This window comes from Trachypithecus francoisi, unplaced genomic scaffold, assembly GCF_009764315.1.
Source record: "Trachypithecus francoisi isolate TF-2019V2 unplaced genomic scaffold, Tfra_2.0 Contig01579, whole genome shotgun sequence".
Classification (NCBI taxonomy): domain Eukaryota; kingdom Metazoa; phylum Chordata; class Mammalia; order Primates; family Cercopithecidae; genus Trachypithecus; species Trachypithecus francoisi.
This window is the reverse complement of record NW_022681442.1, coordinates 5,805,216-5,820,930: the sequence shown is the minus strand read 5'-3', so window position 1 is coordinate 5,820,930 and position 15,715 is coordinate 5,805,216. Positions and strand designations below refer to the sequence as shown.

General features: G+C 41.2%; 1 protein-coding gene and 1 pseudogene across 4 annotated transcripts in view; both read right to left on the bottom strand.

Moving 5' to 3' along the window:
* TEX36 (testis expressed 36) overlaps window positions 1–15,715 on the bottom strand; it is a 90,249-nt gene that overhangs the window by 74,283 nt on the left and 251 nt on the right. The window lies entirely within an intron of this gene.
* LOC117065128 lies at window positions 1,720–2,889 on the bottom strand (annotated as a pseudogene). Its single transcript, XR_004429828.1, has one exon. The product of XR_004429828.1 is annotated as a fructose-bisphosphate aldolase A-like (transcript).

The window sequence follows — 15,715 nt, the reverse complement described above, 5'->3', positions numbered from 1 at the left end:
TTTGATTGTTTCCTTTGCTGTGCAGAAGCTTTTTGATTTAATATAGTTCCATTTGTCTGTTTTCATTTTTGTTGTTTATGCTTTTGAGATCTTAGTCATAAATTTTTTGCCAAAAGCCAAGTTCAGAAGACTTTTCTCTAGGTTTTCTTCTAGTGTTTTTTACAGCTTCAGGTCTTATATTTAAGTCTTCAATTTATTTTGAGTTGATTTTTGTATATGGTGAGAGATAGGGGTCCAGTTTCATTCTTCTGTGTGTGGCTATCCAATTCTTTCAGTATCATTTATTGAACAGAGTGCTGCTTCCCCGATATAAGTTCATCCTGGCTGTGTCAAAGATCAGTTTTCTGGGTTCTCTATTCTGTTCCATTGGTTTGTGTGTCTAATTTTATAAAAATGCCATGCTGTTTTGGTTACTATAGTCTTGTAATAAGTGATGCCTCCAGCTTTGTTCATTTTGCTCAGGATTCCTTTGGTTATTCTGGCTCTTTTTTATTCCATATGAATTTTAAGATTGTTTTTCTAATTCTGTGAAGAATGACATTGATATTTTGATAGAGTTTGCATTGAACCTGTAGATTGCTTTGAGCAATATGGTCATTTTAATGATATGTCTTCCAACCCAGGAGCATAGGATGTTTTTCCATTTGTTTGTGTCATCTTTAGTTTCTTTCATCAGTGTTTTATAGTTTTTCTTATAAAGATATTTTACCTCCCTGGTTAGATTTATTCTTATATATTTTTGTGTATATAAATGAAATTGCCTTCTTGATTTCCTTCTTAGGTCATTGCTGATATATATAAAAGCTACTGCTTTTTGTATGTTGATTTTGTATCCTGCAACTTTACTGAATATATTTATCAAATTTAAGTGGGTTTTTTTTTTTTTTGGTAGAGTCTTTAGGTTTTTCTAGATATAATATCATATCATCAGCAGAAAGAGACAGTTTCATTTCTTCTTTTTGAATTTGGATGCCTTTTATTTCTTTCTTTTGACTGATTGTTCTGGCTAGGACTTCTAGTACTATGTTGAGTAGGAATGGTGAAAGTGAGAATCTTTGTCTTATTCCAGTTCTGAGAGCAAAGGCTTTCAACTTCACTCAGTATGATGTTAGCTGTGGGTTGGTTGTATATGGTCTTTATTATTTTGACTTATGTTCCTTCTATGCCTAGTTTGTTGAGAGTGTTTATCGTAAAGGGATGTTGAATTTTATCAAATGCTTTTTCTATGTCTGTTGAGATAATCATATGGTTTTTGTCCTTCATTTTGTTGGTGTGATGTGTTATGTTTTTTGATTTGTGTGTATTGGAGCATCCTTGCGTCCCTGGTATAAATCCCACTTGATCACAGTATATTGTCTTTTTGATGTGCTATTGCATTTAGTTTGCTGGTATTTTGTTGAGAAATTTTGTATTTATGTTCATTGGGGATATTGGCTGTAGTTTTCTCCCCGCATCATGCCCCTGGCCTTAAATAGCTGTTTATTGGCAGTGTGCTGGAAAGGGTGATGGAGTTAGCATTCACAGATGACATCACACACCACTGTCACGAGGGAGGCAAGAGCACGGGCAAGCCAACCTGGAGCCCTGAGGAGGAGGCCCCCTCTTCAAGAGAGTGTGGCAGGGAGCGGGGCCTGGAGTGTTAGGGACAGCCTGGGAACACCTCTGCTTGATAGACGTGGTTAGAGATGAAGAGATGAAGGCGTGGTTAGAGATGAAGAGGGCCTGACTGCTCGGGGTGTACTTTCCTTGACAGGCCAGGCTGTTGGCCAGGACGCGCTTAGACTTACTTCTCCTGGGCAGCCTTCAGGTTCTCCTTCTTCCCACCCCAGGCTTTCAGGGCAGAGGACTGCAGGGCTCGGCTGTAGGAGAATGTCACAGGGAGCACTTGTTAATAGCATTGAGATTGATGGATGCCTCTTCCTCACTTTGGCCTCCAGACAGGAAGGTGATCCCAGGGACGGGGCGGGGGATGGGCACTGTGCGACACAGCATTGTGACAGTCGCCATGGCAATCTCCCAGTGAGAAAACTTGTGGGTGCAGGCATGGCCTGGGATGACCATGTTGGGGTTCAGCAAGGTGCCTTCCAGTTAGATATGTTGACCACTCAGAGCCTTGTAGACAGCAGTCAGCACCTTCTTGGTCACATGCTGGCAGCACTTCAAGTCATGGTCCCCATCAGTGAGGATCTCAGGCTCTGCAATGGTCACAATGCCATTCTGCTAGCAGATGCTGGCATAATGGGCCAGGACGTTGGCATTTGCCATGGTGGCAAGGGCTGAGGGAGTGTGTTCCCCAATCTTCAGAACACAATGCTACTTGGCAAAGTCAGCTCCATCCTTCTTGTACTGGGCAGAGCACTCAGACAGCCCATACAACCCTTGGGTGGTGGTCTCACCATTTGTCCCTGCCAGGGGGACCATGCCCTTGTCTACCTTGATGCCCAAAACACCGCCCTTGGATATGATAACTTGGGGGAAAGGACACCCATCATCCTTCTTCTGATAGAGTGTCTCATGGAAGAGGATGACGCCCCCAGTGCAGGGGTTCATGCAGTCGTCAGCTGTCAGCAGCAGCTGACGGTAGAAGTGCCAGTTCTTTTCAGTGCTCTCGGTGCCAAGGGACTGCAGCCACTTGGCAATGCTCCCAGGGACTCATCTGCAGCCAGGATGTCCTTGCCTGGTGCCATGACGCGGTGCGCGATGTCAGACAGCTCCTTCTTCTGCTCCGGGGTCAATGCTGGATATTAGTAGGGCATGGTGCTGCTGGTGGCAAGTTCCAGTGCTTCAGAGGAAATTTCTTCCTTGGAAATCCAGACGGAGGCCCTTGGTTGTCAAGAGAAATAAATCTTTGACCAGGAATCTCCTAAAATAACCAAGAGTCTGTGGACGGAGTGTGGTTGGGGCACCCCTGCATACCCTGTAGTTGTCTTTTTTTGTTGTGCCTATCTCTGACTTTGGTATCAGTGTGATGCTGATTGACCTCATAGAATGAATTAGGAAGAATTCCCTCCTTTTTAATATTTTGAAATAGTTTCAAGACAATTGGTATTTGGTTTTTGTTTGGTAAAATTCAGCTGTGAATCCAACCAGTTCTGGACTTTTCTCTGTTGGAAGATTTTTTTTTTTTTTTTTAATTACTGATTCAGTCTCACTATTCAGTATTGCTCTGTTCAGATTTTCATTCCTTCCTGATTCAATCTTGGTAGGTTGCATGCTTTCAGGAATTTATTTATTTCCTCTGGGCTTCCCAGTTTATCAGCATATAGTTGTTCTCAGTAGTCTCCAGTGATCTTTTATATTTCTGTGGTCTTATTTGTAATGTCTCCTCTTTCATTTCTGATTTTGGTTTTTTTTGGGTTTTCTCTCTTGTGGCTAGTCTAGCAAGGAGTTTATCAATTTTGTTTTTCTTTTTAAAAGAATCAACTTTTAATTTCATTGATCTTTTGTATTTTCTTTTAGTCTCTGTTTCATTTAGTTCTGGCTCTGGTCTTTATTATTTATTTTCTTCTGCTAACGCTGGGTTTGGTTTATTCTTGCTTTTCTAGTTCCTTGGGGTGCATTGTTGATAGTTAATTTATGTAATCTTTTTACCATTTTTGATGTAGGTGTTTATTGCTATAAATTTTCCTCTGCTTGGCGGGGCACGGTGGCTCATGCCTGTAATCCCAGAACTTTGAGAGGCTGAGGTGGGTGGATCACCTGAGGTCAGGAGTTCAAGACCAGCCTGGCCAACATGGTGAAACCCCATCTCTACTAAAAATACAAAAGTTGCGAGGTGCAGTGGCTCACACCTGTAATCCCAACACTTTGGGAGGCCAAGGCAGGTGGATCACGAGGTCAAGAGATCAAGTCCATCTTGGCCAACATGATGAAACTCTGTCTCTACTAAAAATACAAAAATTAGCTTGGTGTGGTGGCACGCACCTGTAGTCCCATCCACTCAGGAGGCTGAGGCAGGAGAATCACTTGAACCCGGGAAGTGGAGGTTGCAGTGAGCAGAGATTGCACCACTACACTCCAGCCTGGCAATAGATTGAGACTCCTTCTCAAAAAAATAAAAATAAATAAATACAAAACTTAGCTGGGCATGGTGGCAGGCACCTGTAATCCCAGCTATTCGGGAGGCTGAGGCAGGAGAATCTCTTGAACTTGGGAAGCAGAGGTTGCAGTGAGCCAAGATCATGCCAATGCACTCCAGCCTGGGCAACAAGAGTGAAACTCTGTCTCAAAAAAAAAAAAAAAATTCTTCTGCTCTTGTTGTATCCCAAAGGTTTGGGTATGTAGAGTTTCCATTTTCATTTGTTTTAAGAATTTTAAAATTTTTTATCTTTTTAAAATTTATTTAATTTTATTTTAAGTTCCGGGATACAAGTGCAGGACAGGCAGGCTTGTTACATAGGTAAACGTGTGCCATGGTGGTTTGCTGCACCTATCAACTCATCACCTAGGTATTAAGCCCTGCATGCATTAGCTATTTTTCCTGATGCTCTCCCTCTCCCACCCCCAATACAGGCCCCAGTGTGTGTTGTTTCCTTCCCCATGTCCATGTGTTCTCATTTTTCAGCTCCCATTTATAAGTGAGAACATGTTAGTGTTCGGTTTTCTGTTCCTGTATTAGTTTGCAGAAGATAATGGACTCCAGCTCCATCCAGGTCCCTGCAAAGGACATGATCTCATTCCTTTTTATGGCTGCATAATATTCTGTGGTGTACGTGTACATTTTCTTTATCCAGTCTATCACTGATGGACGTTTGGGTTGACTCCATGTCTTTGCTATTGTGAATAGTGCTGCAAGAACATATGCATGCATGTATCTTTATAATAGAATTATTTCTATTCCTTTGGGTATATACCCAGTAACAGGATTGCTGGATCAAGTGGTATTTCTGGTTCTAGGTCTTTGAGGAATCACCCACTGTCTTCCACAATGGTTGAACTAATTTACATTCCCATTCCCACCAACAGTGTAAAAGCATTCCTATTTCTCCATAGCCTCACTAGCAAATGTTGTTTCTTGACTTTTTAATAATTGCCATTCTGACTGGCATCAGATAGTATCTCATTGTGCTTTTGATTTGCATTTCTCTAATGATTAGTGATGCTGAGCTTTTTTTCATATGTTTGTTGGCCACATAAATGTCTTCTTTTGGCAAGTATCTGTTCGTGTCCCTTGCCCACTTTTTAATGGTTTTTTTTCTTGTAACTTTGCTTAAATTCATTACAGATTCTGGTTATTAGACCTTTATCAGATGGATAGACTGCAAAAAAATTCTCTCATTCTGTAGGTTGCCTGTTCATTCTGATGATAGTTTATTTTGCTGTGCAGACGTTCTTTAGTTTAATTAGATCTCATTTGTCAAGTTTTGCTTTTGTTGCAATTGCTTTTGACATTTTAATCATGCAATATTTGTTTGCCCTTTCCTATGTCCTGAATGGTGTTGCCTACATTTTCTTCTAGGGTTTTTATAGTTTTGGGTTTTACATTTCAGTCTTTAATCCATCTTGAGTTAATTGTTTTATAAGGAAGGGGTCCAGTTTCAATTTTTTGCATATTACTAGCCAGTTCTCCCAGCACCATTTATTAAATAGGGAATCCTTTTCCCATTGCTTGTTTTTTTCAGGTTTGTTGAAGATCAGTGGGTTGTAGATGTGCAGTCTTATTTCCAAGCTATCTTTTTTGTTCCATTGGTCTATGTGTCTGTTTTTGTACTAGTACCATGCTGTTTTGGTTACTCTAGCCTTGTAGTATAGTTTGAAGTCGGGTAGCATGATGCCTCCAGTTTTGTTCTGAGACTATGGGGTTTTCTAAATATGGGATCATGTCATCTGCAAACAGACAGTTTGACTTCCTCTCTTCCTATTTGAATACACTTTATTTCTTTCTCTTGCCTGATTGCCCTGTCCAGAACTTCCAAATACTATGTTGAATAGGAATGGTGAGAGGGGGCATCCTTGTCTTGTGCTGGTTTTCAAGGGGAATGCTTCCAGTTTTTGCCCATCCAGTATGACATTCACTGTGGGTTTGTCATAAATGGCTCTTATAATTTTGATGTATGTTCCACCAGTACCTAGTTTATTGAGTTTTTAACATGAAAGGATGTTGAATTTTATTAAAGGTCTTTTCTGTGTCTATTGAGATAATCGTGTGGTTTTTGTCTTTAGTTCTGTTCATGTGATGAATTACATTTATTGATTTGCATACACTGAACCGGCCTTGCATCCTGGGGATGAAGCCGACTTGATCATGGTGGATAAAGCTTTTTGATGTGCTGCTGGATTCCGTTTGCCAGTATTTTATTGAGCATTTTTGCATCGATGTTCATCATGGATATTGGCTTTAAGTTTCCTTTTTTTATTGTATCTCTGCCAGGTTTTGGTATCAGGATGATGTTGGCCTCATGAGTTAAGAAGAAGTACCTCCTTTTCAATTATTTGGAATAGTTTCAGGAGAGAAATGATACCAGCTCTTTTTTGTACCTCTGGTAGAATTCAGCTGTAAATCCATCTGGTCCTGGGCTTTGTATAGTTGGTAGGCTATTAATTACTGTTTCAATTTCAGAACTGTTATTGGTCTATTCAGGGATTCAACTTCTTCCTGATTTAATGTTGGGAGAGTGTATGTGTCCAGGAATTCATCCATTTCTTCTAGATTTTCTAGTTTATTTTCATAGAGGTATTTATAATATTCTCTGATGGTTGGTTATATTTCTGTGGGGTCAGTGGTCATGTCCCCTTTATCATATTTCATTGTGTCTATTTGATTCTTCTCTCTTTTCTTCTTTATTAGTCTAGCTAGTGGTCTATTTTATTAATTTTTTCAAAAAAAAACCACCTGCTGGATTCACTGATTTTTTGAAACATTTTTTGTATCTCTATCTCCTTCAGTTTCACTCTGATCTTGGTAATTTCTTGTCTTCTGCTAGCTTTGGGGTTCATTTGCTCTTAGTTCTCCAGTTCTTTTAGTTGTGATGTTAGGGTGTCAATTTGAGATCTTTCTAGCTTTTTGATGTGGGCATTTGGTGCTATAAATTTCCTTCTTAACACTGTTTTAGCTGTGTCCCAGAGATTCTGGTACATTGTCTCTTTGTTCTCACTGATTTCAAAGAACTACTTGATTTCTGCCTTAATTTTATTATTTTTCCAGGAGTCATTCAAGAGCAAATTGTTCAAATTCTATGTAGTTGTGTGGTTTTGAGTGAGTTTCTTAATCTTGAGTTATAATTTGACTGCACTGTGGTCTGGAAGACAGTTTGTTATTATTTCAATTCTTTTGCATTTGCTGAGGAGTGTTTACTTCCCATTATGTGATCAATTTTAGAGTAAATGCCATGTGGTACCAAGAAGAATGTATATTCTGCTGTTTTTGAGTGGAGACTTCTGTAGATATCTATCAGGTTCCCTTGATCCAGAGCTGAGTTTGAGTCTTCAATATTCTCATTAATTTTCTGTCTTAGTGATCTAATATTGACAGTGGGGTGTTAAGGCCTCCCAGTATTATTGTGTGGGAGTCTAAGTCTCTTTGTAGGTCTCCAAGAACTTGTTTTATGAATCTCAGTGCTCCTGTATTGGGTGCATGTATTTTTAGGTTAGCTCTTTTTGTTGAATTGATCCCTTTACCATTATTTAATGCCCTTCTTTGTCTTTTCTGATCTTTGTTGGTTTAAAGTCTGTTTTTTCCAGAAACTAGGATCACATCTCCTGGTTTTATTCTGATTTCCATTTGGTAAATTTTTCTTCATCCCTTTATTTTGAGGCTATGTGTGTCTTTGCACATGAGATGGGTCTCTTGAATGCAGCACACCAGTGGGTCTTGATTCTTTATCCAGCTTTCCATTCTGTGTCTTTTAATTGAGGCATTTAGCCCATTTACATTTAAGGTTAATGTTATCTATTAATGTGATCCCGTCATCATGATGCTAGCAGGTTATTTTTGCAGACTTGTTGATGTAGTTGCTTTATAGTGTCATTGGTCTTTGTACTTCAGTGGCTGGTAATGGTTTTTCCTTTTCATATGCAGTATTTCCTTCAGGAGCTCTTGCAAGGTAGGCCTGGTGGTGGTGAATTCTCTCCGCATTTGCTTGTCTGAAAAGGATTTTATTTTTCCTTCACTTATGAAGCTTAGTTTAGCAAGGTATGAAATTCTGAGTTGGAAATTTTTTGCTTTAAGAATGTTGAGGCTGGGCATGGTGGCTTATGCCTGTAATTCCAGCACTTTGGGAGGCCAAAGTGGGCTGATCACCTGAGGTCAGGAGTTCAAGACCAGCCTGGTCAACATGGTGAAACCCCATGTCTAATATAAATACAAAATTAGCTGGGCATGGTGTCAGGTGCCTGTAATCCCAGCTACTCAGGAGGCTGAGGTAGGAGAATCAATTGAACCCAGGAAGTGGAGGTGGCAGTGAGCCAAGATCACACTATTGCACTCCAGCCTGGGCAACAAGAGAGAGACTCTGTCTCAAAAAAAAAAAAAAAAAAAAAAAAAAAAAAAAAAAAGTTGAGTATTGACCCCCAGTCTCTTCTGGCTTATAGGGTTTTTGCTGAAAGGTCTTCTGTTAGTCTGATGGGCTTCCATTTGTAAGTGACCTGGCCTTTCTGGCTGCCCTTAACACTTTTTCCTTCATTTCCACATTGGAGAATCTGATGATTATGTTTTCCATTTGCATGGAATATATTTTTATCATGACTTTATTTTCAGTCTATATGTCTTCACTGGTAAAGTGAATTTCTTGTCAGCAGCATATAGTTGGATCTTTTTTTAAATTCCATTCAGCCAGCCATTCTATATCTTTTAAATGGATAATTTAATGTCTCTGTTCAAAGTTATTATTAGGCCGGGCGCGGTGGCTCAAGCCTGTAATCCCAGCACTTTGGGAGGCCGAGACGGGTGGATCACGAGGTCAGGAGATCGAGACCATCCTGGCTAACACCGTGAAACCCCGTCTCTACTGAAAAATACAAAAAACTAGCCGGGCGAGGTGGCGGGCGCCTGTAGTCCCAGCTACTCAGGAGGCTGAGGCAGGAGAATGGTGTAAACCCGGAGGCGGAGCTTGCAGTGAGCTGAGATCCGGCCACTGCACTCCAGCCTGGGCGATAGAGCGAGACTCCGTCTCAAAAAAAAAAAAAAAAAAAAACAAAGTTATTATTGATATGTGAGGCTTTGTTCCTATCATATTATTAAATGGTTTTCTTGTTCTTTACATCTTCTTTCTTCCTTTCTTTTTATCTTACTGATTGTCATTGTGATTTGGTGGATTTCTTTAGTGGTACAATTTGAATCCTTTCTCTTCCTCCTTTGTATGATTGTTTTACTAGTGAGTTTTATACTTTAGTATGTTTTTATGATGGTAAATATTGTCCTTTCACTTCCAGGGATCCTTGAGCATTTTTCAAAAGGTCAATCTAGTGGTAAAAAAGTCCCTCCCTCAGCATTTGCTTGTCTGGGAAAGACTATTTCTCCTTCAGTTGTAAAGGAGATTTTTGCTGGAAATAGCATCTTGACTGGCAGTTTTTTCTTTCAGAGTTTTGAATATACCATCCCATTGTCTTATGACCTGTAAGGTTTCTGCTGAGAAACCTAATGTTAGTCTGATGGAGTTTCCTTTATTTATGACTAATGCTTTTCCTTTGCTTTTTAAAAAATTTGCTCTTTATCTTTGACTTTAGATAGTCTGACTATAATGTTTCATGGAGAAGACCTTTTTGTATTGTATCTGCCTGGGGACTGTTGAATTTCTTGTACTAGAATGTTTAAATCTCTTTCTAGACTTAGGAAGTTTTATCTATTATTGTGTTAAACAGGTTTTCTAATCCTTTCTTTGTCTCTTTTCTCTGGAGGATACTAATAACTTAAATGTTTGATCACTTTATGTTATCCAAAATGTAACAAAGACCTTGCTTATACTTTTCAATTCTTTTTTATTTATTTTTGTCTGACTGGATTATTTCAAAAGACCTGTCTTCAAGTTCTGAGATTCTTCTGCCTGATCAAATCTACTGTTGAAACTTTCAAATGTATTTTGTATTTCCTTCCATGAGTTCTTCAATTTCAGAATTTCTATTTGGTTCTCTTTTTTTCTAAATATCTGTCTCCTTGGCAAATTTATCATTCATATACCGAATTATTTTTCTGATTTCTTTGTACTATTTTTCAGAATTCTCTTGTATCTCACCAAGCTTCTTTAAAATGAATATTTTCTCTCTCTTTTTTTTTCCTTTTTTATTTTGAGACAGAGTCTCACTCTGTTGCCTAGGCTGAAGTGCAGTGGTGCCATCTTGGCTCACTGCAACCTCTGCCACCCGGACTCAATTGATCCTTCTGCCTCAGCCTCCCAAGTAGGTGGGATTACAGACATGTGCTATCATGCCTAGCTAATTTTTGTATTGCTAGTAGAGATGGGGTTTTGCCATGTTGGCCAGGCTGGTCTTGAACTCCTGACCTCAAGTAATCTGCCCACCTCAGCCTCCCAAAGTGCTGGGATTATAGGCATGAGCCACTGCACCCAGCCCCTAAAATGAATATTTTCAATTCTTTATCTGGGATTTGGGAAATTTCTTTTTGATTAAGATCTATTGCTGGTGAATTATTTTGTCTCTTGGAAGTGTATTTCCTTGCTTTTTCATGTTTATTCTGTCCTTACATTGCTATCTGCACATCTGGTATAACAGTCTCTTCTTCCTAATTTTAAATTTACTTTCGTAAGGGAGGACATTTTCCTGAAGATGTTTCTATGGTTTCAGTTAGGTAGGATACTTTGGCTTCGATTCTGCATGCATGTAGTCATGTAGGCTCTATATGATTTCTTTGTAACCACAATGATTGGTACCTGTGATTTCCTCGGTGGGTTACAGTGTGGTTAACAAGAGAGGCTGTGATGAAGTTGTGCTGGGGACTGAGACGCCAGGTAGGTCAGTCTTCAGGCCCCAGTGGTGGCAGCAGTGAGCTGAGTATGTCTATCTTTGTGCTTCAGAGTAGTATAAGCTGGCGCCTGTTTTGGCAGTTCCTGGTGGGCCAGTTCTTGGGCCTCCAGGTGGCTTGCTTGGATACCAGTAGTGGCAGCAGTGAACCAGGCAGGTGGGTGAGTTCTCAGGCCCCTAGGCAGCTGGTGTGGCATGGGTGATGGCAGTAGCAGTGGCAGGATGATTTTTTGGGTCCTGAGTGGTGTGCATTGATGTTGGCAGTGGTTGTGATGGGTTGGGCAGGCCAGTCTCTAGGACTGCAGGTGGTGCTTGTATATAGGAACCAGCTGAGATGGTAGTGGCCAGGAGTTTAGGCCCAATCTGAATTCCCTGGGAGGAGTGTACTCAAGGTGGTGGATGGGTTGGGCAAGCCTAAGGACCTGAGGCTATGTGTTCTGTCATGGAAGAGGAGCCAAAGCCAGGCTGGGTGGGCTTGCGCTCAGTCCCCCGAAATACGACAGCAGGCACCAGCCATCATGAGCAGTAGCGGGCCCCAGGTGGAGTGCTCAGCTGAGAGGTGGTAGCAGCTGTGCTGAGGCCCTGTCACTGGAGGGAGGGGTTGTCTTTGGTGGCCACAGCCTGGGCTGGTGGATGGGGAACACACATCCCTCTCATGCTCCAGTCCTGCCAGGGTTTGCCCTCTAACCTTGGCAGTAGTCCATGCCTAGCTTGCCCCCCTTGGCTCTGGCTACAGGAGCACCCCCCAAAGCTGACAACTTAGTCCCAGTGTCAGTCTGTGCTGTGCTTACATCCCAGTCTCCTGGCAGTGCTCACTTCCCAGCACCAGCAGCTGCAGCTGCAGCCTGTGCCTCACTTGCTTCTTAGCCTCAACTGTGGAAATACTCTCAGCTCACTCCTCAGTCCCAATAGCAACAGCCCAAGTTTCCTTAATGCCTCAGTCCAGATGCTGCTGGGCCCCAGGACAGTGTGCAGTCTGCCAAAAGCTAGGTTTGAAAATGGCACCTTGTTATAGCAGCTTGGGTCTCAGAAACCCAGCACGACCTTCCTCCCTAGAGGAGTTCCATCCCACAGTCTCTGGGAGACTGTCTATGTTAGTTTCAGGGATGGAAGGGTCGAGAAGTTCTCTGTGGCCAGAATTACCCATTTCCACAGTGGGCATGTGGGCTGCCGGAAGTCTCTTACTTACCCTTTCCACATGTTGGGAAGTCACTCCTGGCTCCCAGCCGATCCCGGCCAGGCAGACTGCCTTTTTCCCTTCTCCTTCCCCACTTACAGTGTTTCCTGTCACTTCTCTGTTGAATTCCAGCGTTCTGTCTTGGATAACGTATTTGAAGTGTGACTGCCTGTACACTATTTTGGTTCTTCTAAGTAAGGGAGGCGGGCACGCAATGCTCTAGTCAGCCATCTTGACGCCCCCCCCCTGCCTTATTATTTTACAGTAGCTTTTGGTTGCTTTCTTCTCTGCTTCCTGTCACATCCCCCAACCCCAGATAACAATATTAACAACTAAGCACTCATACGATCACATACAAACTCCGATACCTGTGAGAAGATTTACACTGTTTTACAAAAATCAGATTATATCATACATACTACTTTGCACCTTGCTTTCCTCTCTTAACAGTATATTCTAGAAATGTGTTCAAAGTCAACCTATATCTTTCTCATTCACCCTATCTTCTATTTTTAAAATATTTTCCGAAGAAATATTTTTAGAGGTAAATATAAATAATACAAAGGGCCTTCGGGCTCTGAACCTTTTCCTTCACCCTTCCAACAGGCTGACTGAGTCAACACTTCGCTCTGGGAAGCTGTGGAAAATCAGGCTGGTGGTTGGGAGGCTGTTCTAACATCAAGAATGATGTCTCTCACCAGTTAAATGACAACTGACTTGGGTTCATTTGTATTCAGCAAGTCTGTAGACTAAATCACTGTAAAAAATGGCTCTAGCATTTTAATTTCACTCTTTTAAAATATATATTTAATGGCTATAACATGATAGCTGTGAAATAAACCCTTCTGTTAGATATTGTAACCGTGAAATATAGCTTTTTAACTAGTTGGCGATGAAATTTTTGCTGCGTTCAATCACTCAATGACTGAAATATTAAATAGGAAGGGGCAAGTGTGTGGAAAAAGTCTTTCCTACCTGGCAATAGCCAGATTACAACCATCAAGGTCAACTGCAAATTGACTGTCATCTCTAATGTGGCAATTACTGTCCTCCCAAATGGGCTGCTGCTGACTCAAAGCCAACAATTTCTTTAATTTTTCCTTTCTCGTCTACAAGTTACTTTGGGAAACTTCATGATCAGCACTATTCTTTTCATGCTCTTAGGTGCTGACAGCAGAAAGGATTTTTGCCAAATGCTCAAGCCAAGCTTTGGGGAGCAGTGCCCTTCTACCTAAAACCCAGGGACTGGGCTACGTTTCTGGGCTCTTGACAGAAAGATGAAATAAAATTTCTACCTATGAAATGTTGATTCTCACTTTCCCCCCTACTTCAGAACTCAAGTTCTTCATTCAGAGCAGCCATGTGCTTGGTGAAAATAAAAACCTCCTCAGATTCCCTTGCAGCTAAATTGGCCATGTGACACAGTGAGATGAAAGCAGAGATCTAGGGAGCAGGCTCCGGGGAAAGCAGGAAAGTATTGTTTTCCTGATAAAAAGGGGCAGACTTAGGTGACAGCTGCCTTCCATCTTTTTGTCCTTTGACCTTCCTCTTATTGTCCTGTCTGAGTTGTGGACTCACTGTCTGGAGCTGGAGTCACCCCACACTAAGGATGGCAAAACAGAACACTGAAAAGGCAGCTGCTGGTGACTCCCTTGAGCAGCTGTACCAGCCTGGGATGGCCAACTGCTAGGTTTCATTGTTACTTAAATATAAATCCCTATTTGGTTAAGACACTATAGTCACTTTATTCAGCCTTTTATAAAATTCAGTCTAACAATTCTAACTGATACATAGGTAATAGCTAGAGGGCAAGCTACTTAGTCTGAGCGACTTACATTTTTCTCTTCATGGGAATTTAGCTTTATGGAGTTGATATTAGTTCCCATTTTACTTTGGCTGCCAGGGAACTCAGAGTCAAATGTGGTGCCCAAATATCTACCATATAATCCTAGAAATATACCCAATATTATGTCTATGTTATATGTGTTCTCAGACTCAGCCTCTTCTCCTTCTAAAGTACTTATAACACTGGTTGTAACTTTCTATTTGATTTATACTGTATTATTTTATTGTGTACATATTCCATGCTTTAAATTTTTGTGGAATGAAACAAGGTATACACTTGTGTGTATACACATATATGTACACATATATACAAAGTGTATATATGTTAAGTGGTTTCTATGTGCTCACTCATTGTACTGAGCACTTGTTAATGAATCATGAATCCCTCACTATGGTCTTCCATCCTTGGTACATTATGCTCCCATTTTACAGACAAAGAAACTGAGACTTAGAAAGACTAAGCTGCTTAGCCAAGGCTATATCCAAGTGTGTAGATCAGGTTTTTAAAGCCTTCAGACCCAAATTTGCTGAAGTGTTTTCTGTTATTCTTTGAAACAAATTAAAAATGTAACAATTTTTTACCTATTGCTACCCTAAAAGATGTTGGCATCAGGTTTTTCTCTGATTATGTCTCTCATTGCAAGTCTACAACTGTGATTTCCCCTTAACATTCTTTTTGTCAATAAATTGTAGAAATTAGCAATGGGACAGGCTTGCCAGCCATGAAATATACATGTTTAAGAGCAAAGGAGAGAAGCGCTTGGCCGACAAGGCTAAGACCTCACACTAGTGACCCTAATGATTCTTGAAGATGGTAGAAGAGTGACAGATCCCACAGGCGCTGTAAGTGACATCAGAAGAGCAAGGGCTGGGGGGAGAGCGTGAAGCTGGAAAGGGAAAGTTTTCAAGAGATGAAGATGAGTAAATGATGCGTTCTCGGACTCTTCTCATTTCATAGGCAGGAGGGGCTAAAGGAATCGGATTGGGAGCCAACAAGAATTTGTTTAGAGGTTTCTAGTACAATATAATTACTTCAACAAATATTTATTGAGTGCCTCCTATGATCCAGATCCTGTTCTAGGCACTGGGGATACATCAGTGACTAAAATAGACAAAAATCCCACCTCCATGAAGCTTATATTCTAGCAAGGGGAGAAAAATAACATAGATAAGAGAATACGTTCTGTAGTACGTTAGAAAATAGATGTTAAGGGGCCGGGCGCGGTGGCTCAGGCCTGTAATCCCAGCACTTTGGGAGGCCGAGACGGGTGGATCGCGAGGTCAGGAGATCGAGACCAACCTAGCTAACACGGCGAAACCCCGTCTCTACTAAAAAATACAGAAAACTAGCCGGGCGAGTTGGCGGGCACCTGTAGTCCCAGCTACTTGGGAGGCTGAGGCAGGAGAATGGCATAAACCCGGGAGGTGGAGCTTGCAGTGAGCTGAGATCCGGCCACTGCACTCCAGCCTGGGCAACAGAGCGAGACTCTGTCTCAAAAAAAAAAAAAAAGAAAGAAAATAGATGTTAAGGAAGAAAGAAAAAGTAGAGTGGGAATTACTGCTTAGGAGACATTCACAAGGTTCCAGCATGCTGAGCAGTTTACCTGCATTATTTCATTCAATCTTCGCAAGAATGTTAGGGGATTCCCATTTCACAGATGAAGAAACTGAGGTTGAGTAAAGTGAAGTGATTTGTCAAAGGTCATGCTTCAGTAATAGCAGAAGCAGGATCTGAACTCCTCAGACCGTTGACTACACCCATGTAGCATGAGAAAGGCA